This window comes from Hyperoodon ampullatus (assembly GCF_949752795.1).
Source record: "Hyperoodon ampullatus genome assembly, chromosome: 5".
Lineage (NCBI taxonomy): Eukaryota > Metazoa > Chordata > Mammalia > Artiodactyla > Ziphiidae > Hyperoodon > Hyperoodon ampullatus.
Window position 1 is genome coordinate 128,641,052 of NC_136918.1, and position 7,862 is coordinate 128,648,913.

Consider the following 7,862-nt stretch of genomic DNA (forward strand, 5'->3'; position numbering starts at 1 on the left):
ATTAATTTTTGGCTGTGTTGGGTCTTTGTTGCTGTGAGCGGGCTTTCTCTTGTTGTAGCAAGCAGCGGTGCACAGGGTTCTCATTGCAGTGGCTTCTCTTGTTGCGGAGCATGGGCTGTAGGTGCATGGGCTTCAGTAGTTGTGGCACATGGGCTCAGTAGTTGTGGCTTGTGGGCTGTAGAGCGCAGGCTCAGTAGTTGTATCTCATGGGCTTAGTTGCTCCACAGCATGTGGGATCTTCCCAGACCAGGGCTTGAACCAGTGTCCCCTGCATTGGCAAGCAGATTCTTAACCACTGTGCCACCAGGGAAGTCCCTTATTTCTTTTCCTTATCTGATTGTTGTGGCTAGGACTCCAATAGTATGTTAAATAGAAGTGGCAAGAGTGGGCATCCTTTTTTGTTCCTCATTTTAGAGGAAAGCCTTTCAGCTTTTCAACATTGAGTATGATGTTAGCTATGGGTTTGCCATAAATGGTCTTTTTTATAATGAGATATGTTTCCTCTATATCAACTTTATGAGAGATTTTATCATTAGTCAATGTTTTATGAGAACATTTAATCATGAATCAATGTTGAATTTTGTCAAATGCCTTTTCTGCTTCTATTGAGATGATCATGTGATTTTTATCCTTCCTTTTGTTATTGTAGTGTATCTCATTGATTGATTTGCCAATATTGAACCATTTTTGTAACCTTGGAGTAAACCTCAGTTAATCATGGTGCATGATCCTTATTATATATTGTTGGATTCAGTTTGCTAATATTTTATTGAGGATTTTTGAATCTATATGCATATCAAAAATATTAGAGTATACATTTTTGGTAGTCTCTGTGTCTGGTTTTAGTATCAAGGTAATTTTGGCTTCATAGAATGAATTCGGGAGTGATTCCTCCTCTTCAATTTTTTGGAATAGTTTGAGAAGGATAGGCATTAACTCTTCTCTGTATGTTTAGTGGAATTCCCATGTGAAGCCATCTGGTCCTGGATTTTTGTAAGCTGGGAGTTTTTTTTTTTTTTTTTACAATTTCAATTTCACTACTAGTGATTGGTCTGTTCAGATTGTCTGTTCCTTTCTGATTCAGTCTTGGCAGTTTGTATGTTTCCAGAAATTTGTCTATTTCTTATAGGTTGTCTAATTTGTTGACATATAACTGTTCAGAGTATTCTCTTATGAATTTTTTGTATCCCTGTGATATTCGTTGTTTTTTACCCTCTTTCATTTCTTTTTTTTTTACATTTTAAATTTTTGTGGGGCCACAGTGCACTGATTGTGGGACCTCAGTTCCCCAACCAGGGATCAAACTTGGGCCTTGGCAGTGAAAGTGCCAAGTCCTAACCAGTGGACTGCCAGGAAATTCCCTTCCCTGTTTCATTTCTTGCTTTGTTTATTTGGGTCCTCTCTCTTTTCTTCTTGATAAGCCTGGCTAAATGTTTATAAATTTTCTTTTATTGGTTTCACCAATCTTTTCTATTGTTTTTTTTAATCTCTATTTTATTTATTTCCAATTTCCTTCCTTCTGTTGACTTTGAACTTTGTTTTCTTTTTCTAATTCCTTTAGATTGTAGGTTAGGTTGTTTATTTGAGATTTTTCTTATTTCTTGAGGAAAGCATGTGTGCTATAAGCTACCCTCTTAAGAACTGCTTTTGCTACATCCCATAGATTTTGGAAAGTTGTGTTTTCATTTTCATGTGTCTTGATATATTTTCTGTTTTCCTCTTTGATTTCTTCATTGACACATTGCTTTTTTCAGTACCGTGTTTTGTAGTCTCCACATATTTGTGCTTTTCCCGTTTTTCTTTCTGAAATTAATTTCTAGTTTCACACTGCCATTGTCAGAAAAAAAATGCTTGATATATGTTCTATTCTCTTAAATGTGTTGAAACTTGTTTTGTTTCCTAGCATGTGATTTATCCTGGAGAATATTCTATGCACACTTGAAAAGAGTGTGTATTGTTTTGGATGTAATGTCCTGTAGATATCTATTAAGTCCAACTAGTTTACTGTGTTATTTAAGACTACTGATGCCTTATTAATTTTCTGTATTGATGATTTTCCATTGATATAAGTAGTGTGCTTAAAGTTCCCTATTATTATTGCATCATTGTCAATTTATCTTCTTGTGTCTGTTAATATTTGCTTTATGTATTTAGATGTTCCTGTATTGGATGCATGTAGGTAAACAATTGCAAATCGTCTTCTTGTATAGGTACACTTATCATTATATAATGCCTTTATCTTTTGTTATAGACTTTGTTTAAAAGTCTATTTTGTATGATACAGGTATTGCTATCCACTCTCTCTTGTCATTTCCATTTCCATGAGATATCTTTTCTCATCCCCTCGCTCTAAGTCTGTGTGCCTTTAGCTCTGAAGTGAGTCTCTTGTAAGTAGCATTTATATGGGTCTTGTTTTTTCATCCAATCAGCCACCCTATGTCTTTTGATTGGAGCATTTACTCAATTGACATTTAAAGTAACTACTGATAAGTGTATGTACTTATTGCCATTTTATTATTTGTTTTCTGGTGGTTTTTGTAACTCTTTTCTGTTCATTTCTTCTTCTCTTTGCTTATATTACTTTGTGGTTTGATGATTTTCTTTAGTAATGTGCTTGTGTTTCTTTCTTTCTAGGTTTTGTGTATCTATTACAAATTTTTGATTTGTGGTTACTATGGAGCTCATAGATGTTGGCATATAACTATATCTACTTGTTTTGAATTGGTAGTCATTTAAGTTCAAAAACATTCTAGAAGTTCTATTTTTTCACTCTCCTCCCTTACATTTTGTGTTTTTGATGTTACATTTTACATCTTCGTGTTTATCCCTTCACTGTTTATTTTAGTTATAGTTGCTTTTACAATTTTTTGTCTTTTAATCTTTATAATGATTTATTTAACTGATTGATCCTCAGCCCTTAGTATATATTTGCCTTTCCTAGTGGGATTTTTCTTTTCCTATAGATCCTTACTTCTTGTAATAGCCTTTTCTTATCCACTAGAGAAGACCCTTTAACAGTCCTTTTAGGGAGGGTTTAATATTGATGAACTTTCAGATTTTGCTTATATGAGAAGTTCATTATCTCTCCTTCAATTCTAAATAATGATGTTGTTAAGTAGAGTACCCTTGGTGGCAAGATTTTCCCTTTTAGTGCTTTGAATATATTATGCTGCTCCCTTCTAGCCTGCAAAGCTTCTGAAGAAAAATCAGCTGATAGCCTTATGGAGGTTCTTTTGTATATGACTCTTTGTTTTTATCTTTCTGCCTTTAGAATTCTCTCTTTATCTTCATCTTTTGACATTTTAATTATGATGTCTTGGTGTGGGTCTGTTTGGGTTTATGTTATTTGAGACTCTGTGCTTCCTGTACCTGTATATCTATTTCCTTCTTCAGGTCTGAGACTTTTTCAGTCATAACTTCATCAAATACCTTTTTCAGCCCCTTCTTTCTCTCTTCTCCTTCTGGGACCCCTATAATATGAATGTTGGTACTCTTGATGTTATCCCAGAAAATTTGTTTTTAGCTTTGCTATTCTGATTGGATCTATCTTCCAGATCACTTACACATTCTTCTGTATTGCTTAGTCTGCTGTTCCTTCATTTTGGTGTGTTTTTCATTTCAGTTATTGTATTTTTTCAGTTCTGACTGGTTCTTTTTTATATTTTCTAGTTCCTTGTTAAAATTCTCACTGTGTTTATCTATTCTTTTCCTGAATTCAGTTAGCATTCTTATTACTAATGTTTAGAATTCTTTATTTGATAAAGTGTTTACTTCTCTTTCCTTATTCATTTTTTCAGGGTTTTTCTCTTGCTCTTTCAATTGAGACTAGTTCCTCTCTCTTTTCATTTTGTGTAACTTTCTCCACCTCTATGAATTTAGGTGAAACAATTGCCTATTGCAGTCTTGAAGGGATATCCTTATGTAGAAGTGTTCATGGTCTGCATGTGCCCAGTGCATTTGGTGGGAAAGCTAGATTTGACATGAAAAGAATATATCTTTCCTCAGGGTATGCTGTCAGCTATCACCTTGGTAGGAGGTGAAGTTAGAGATGGAGGAGTTTAAGCCAGAACCAGATGTGAGATGGGGTTTCCTCTGTGCTCAGAGGCTGTTACCACCCTACTAGATGTGGGGTCAGATCTCAAATTGATGGAGCAGAAGCTCTGAAGATCAGGTCTGAGCTGATTCTCTTTCCTTTAAGTGTGTGCCCTCTCATCTCCCAGCACCAGCACCCTTATCCCAGAGGGAAGCAGTGCTGGAGCAAGAGGGGCCCATGCAGACTCTCAGCTCATGATGAGGCATGGGCTGTGGTGGTTCAACCACAGACAGAGGCTCAGGCTGTGTATGATGCAGTGTCTGTGCAATTGCCAGTAATGGCAGCCCCACTGCATCTGAGTCTCCTTTGTCCCTCACAGCCAATGAATGTCCCCAGTCTTCTCAGCCTCTGCCCTGTTGTGGAGCTGCTCTTCTCTGCAGGTGGGGCTCACTTGGTCTCTCAGCATATCAGGGCTTCGGCTGTGGTGGTCCAGCTGCTGTCAGAGATCATGGCTGCTTCTGGTGAGCTGCCTGAGTAAGCATCAGCAATGGCTATCTCCATTGCATCAGATGCCACCCCAGGTCCAAGTCATCTCTCTGTTCCATGGCCAAGCTCTCTCCCTTGTCCTGGTAGCCCTTGCCCTTGTGCTGAGCTGTGAGGTGAAGTAAGTGGGGCTGAAGCATTTGCTCAACTCAGGCTTGGGCATGTGCCAGGGCAGTCACAAGAAACCAGGTAGCCACTGGAGTAGTCCTCAATCCACCTTATCTCCTCTGTCTTGGGAGCAAGCCAGCACTCTCATGCTCCTCACAAATGGAGCCCAGGCTTCCCATAGCCCTCCTGTTAGTTCTAGTGGCCCTCCAGTCAGCCAAGGGAGCTTTTCTGCCCTATGTTGGACTCCAGGACTGGGACAGCCAATATGTGGCTCAAACTGCTCACTAATTAGGTCAGATCTCCACTGGTGTATTCTCCCTTTTCCTCTGAGTCCCCTCCCAGGAGTATGGTCCCAACCTGATCGCTCTGTTCCCTTCCTTCCTGATTCTGTGTGGATCTTTGTTACAGCCTTGGTTGTACTGTTTCTGACAGTTTACAGTTAGTTTTCAGTGAGAATTTTTCCACATTCAGATGTATTTTTGATGTGTTCATTGGCGGAGGTGAGTTCCACATCCTCCTACTCTGCCATCTTGATCCAAAGTTCCATTCTTCTCTTTTAAATGTGTGTCTGTGGGAAAGATTTTAAAACTAATGAGTAACATTTTTCAGTACTAATTCTGCTATTATTTGTATAAACCTAACACACATCTTCACTTCTCTAAATTTATTCGCCTGGAATTTTAAAGGGATTGAAATAATACTCTCTCAGTTTCCTTGTGGGGACACAACTGTAATATTGTATGACAACTTTACATCATCAGTTTTGATTGAAGGAGTTGGAGCTTTCAGAGACACATTTCATGACCCATGTTTGACAAAAACTTTGTTAACAGATGTGAAGAGGAACAGTTTATGGAATTCCTTGAGGTAATGCTATTTTATATCAAAAAATATCTACTATGGTTTTACAGAAATGTCAGACATTTTAGTAGAGTAGTTGAAATTCTTGAAGAAATGTTTTACATAAGAGCTGTCATTTTTAATATGCAAATTTTGTTGTGATTTCATCATGGAACATTTTATCCTTTCAAATATGTTTTTACAATACAACTTTGAGAAATATATTTTTCCATAAGATAATGAACTCTCATTATCAAGTATAGAAATTTCCTTAATTTCAATTGAAGAATAATATTCTAAAGTTTAAATATATAGTATATATTGATAATTTTAAAAGTTTTATGATTTTATTATAAAATTTCCTTAATTTTAATAGAATAATATTATAAAGTTAATTATATATATTGTATGAAAAATTTATAATAAAATTTGTGATTTTATTGTATTATAAAATATACTATGCTATAAAATTATTTTATAATAAAATTTTATATAAAATATATAATACTTTAAATTTTGAAAACAGGTAATTTATGAAACAATTCATTTAACTATTTCACCTAAGTTAAAATAAATTCAGTTAATTTATTTAACTCTTTCACTAAGGCAACATAATCTTAGCATGATGCACTATTACTATAGTGTTGCTTTTTGGTTGTTATTTTTGCGTTTGTTATTTTTTTATTTTTGAGGTATTTGGGTAAATATCTTGATTAATTAGATCTTTGAAAACAGATTGTTAGAGTTTGCTTTGCAGAGAAACCCAAGCACTTCCCTGAGGTGACTTGAAGGTTTGTGGTAAAACAGAAATAGTAGCAATCAATATAATGTCTAATCTGGACACCCCATCACTCTTAAACTAATAAACTAGAGTGTCAATAATGTCATAGCCAAAGATTCTCCTCTATTATAAATGGGTTAATTAGCAGCCCATAGAAACACCGTGCTCTAGTGCCAGATGCAAGCTTCTAAATGACACGTCAAAGCAGAGATGATACATTGCTTTCCCTTTACAATGGGTCATGAATCAGTGCTCATCACATTCTAGGCAGCCTAAGCAAACAAACAAACAAGCAACTTTATACCCAGGGTTGTACTTTTCAGATCCACTTCCTCTCAAATAAACAAAACCCTGGTAATTATACCTCAGTTTTTTAAAAAGTCAAAAAAAAAATTTAAAAGAACCCCAACTTTTGGTGTGATGGTAAATTTTATGTATCAACTTGATTGGGTCACGGGAACCCAGATATTTTGTTAAACATTATTTCTGGGTATGTCTGTGGGGAGTGTTCATTTGTTGAAGGCCTGAGTAGAAGAAAAGGCTGAGTAAGAAATAGTTCTTATTCTCTGCCAGACTGTCTTTGAGCTGAGACGTTGGTCTTTTCCTGCCTTTGGAATGAACTCAGACTAGAGCATACAGCACTGGCTCTTCTGGTTCTCAGGTCTTCAGACTTGGACGAGAACTATACTGTTGACTTTCTTCGGTCTCTGGCTCATTGACTGTGGATCTTGGACTTCTCAGCATCCGTAATCAAGTGAGCCAATTCCTAACAGTAAATTTCTTTAGATAGTTAGACTGATCTTCTGAAAATATTACTTATTTCTCACCAGGATAAGATTAATTTCAAACTTAGTGACTTTGATAATCTTATATTGTAGTTTCTCTTATCTCCAGTTCCTTTAAATACCTGTTGTGGATTTTTGTTTGTTTGCTTTTTTAACTGTGAGCCAGTCTTTTGGAAATCCATGCTCTCTTTCAAAAATTATTTACAACTATATATCATGTATCATCCTTTCCCAGATATATAGATGAGTTTTAAGGGGAAGGAGATAAAACAAATGTGGGAATCAAAGCAGACAATAAACATAGATCATATAACTACAGCTATAGAATTTTATCAGACCTGGAATTAAAAAGGTATGCTACTGTGTCTGACTTACTTCACTCAGTATGACAATCTCTAGGTCCACCCATGTTGCTGCAAATGGTATTATTTTGTTCCTTCTTATGGCTGAGTAATATTCCATTGTATGTATATGTATGTATATGTGTATGTATGTATGTATATATATATATATATATATATATATATATATATATATATATATATATATACACCACATCTTCTATCTTCTTTATCCATTCCTCTCTTGATGGACATTTAGGTTGCTTCCATGTCCTGGCTATTGTAAATAGTACTTCAATGAACATTGAGGTGCATGTATCTTTTTGAATTATGGTTTCTATGGATATATGTCCAGGAGTGGGACTGCTGGGTCCTATGGTTAGTTTTACTTTTAGTTTTTTAAGGAACCCCCATATGGTTCTCCATACAAA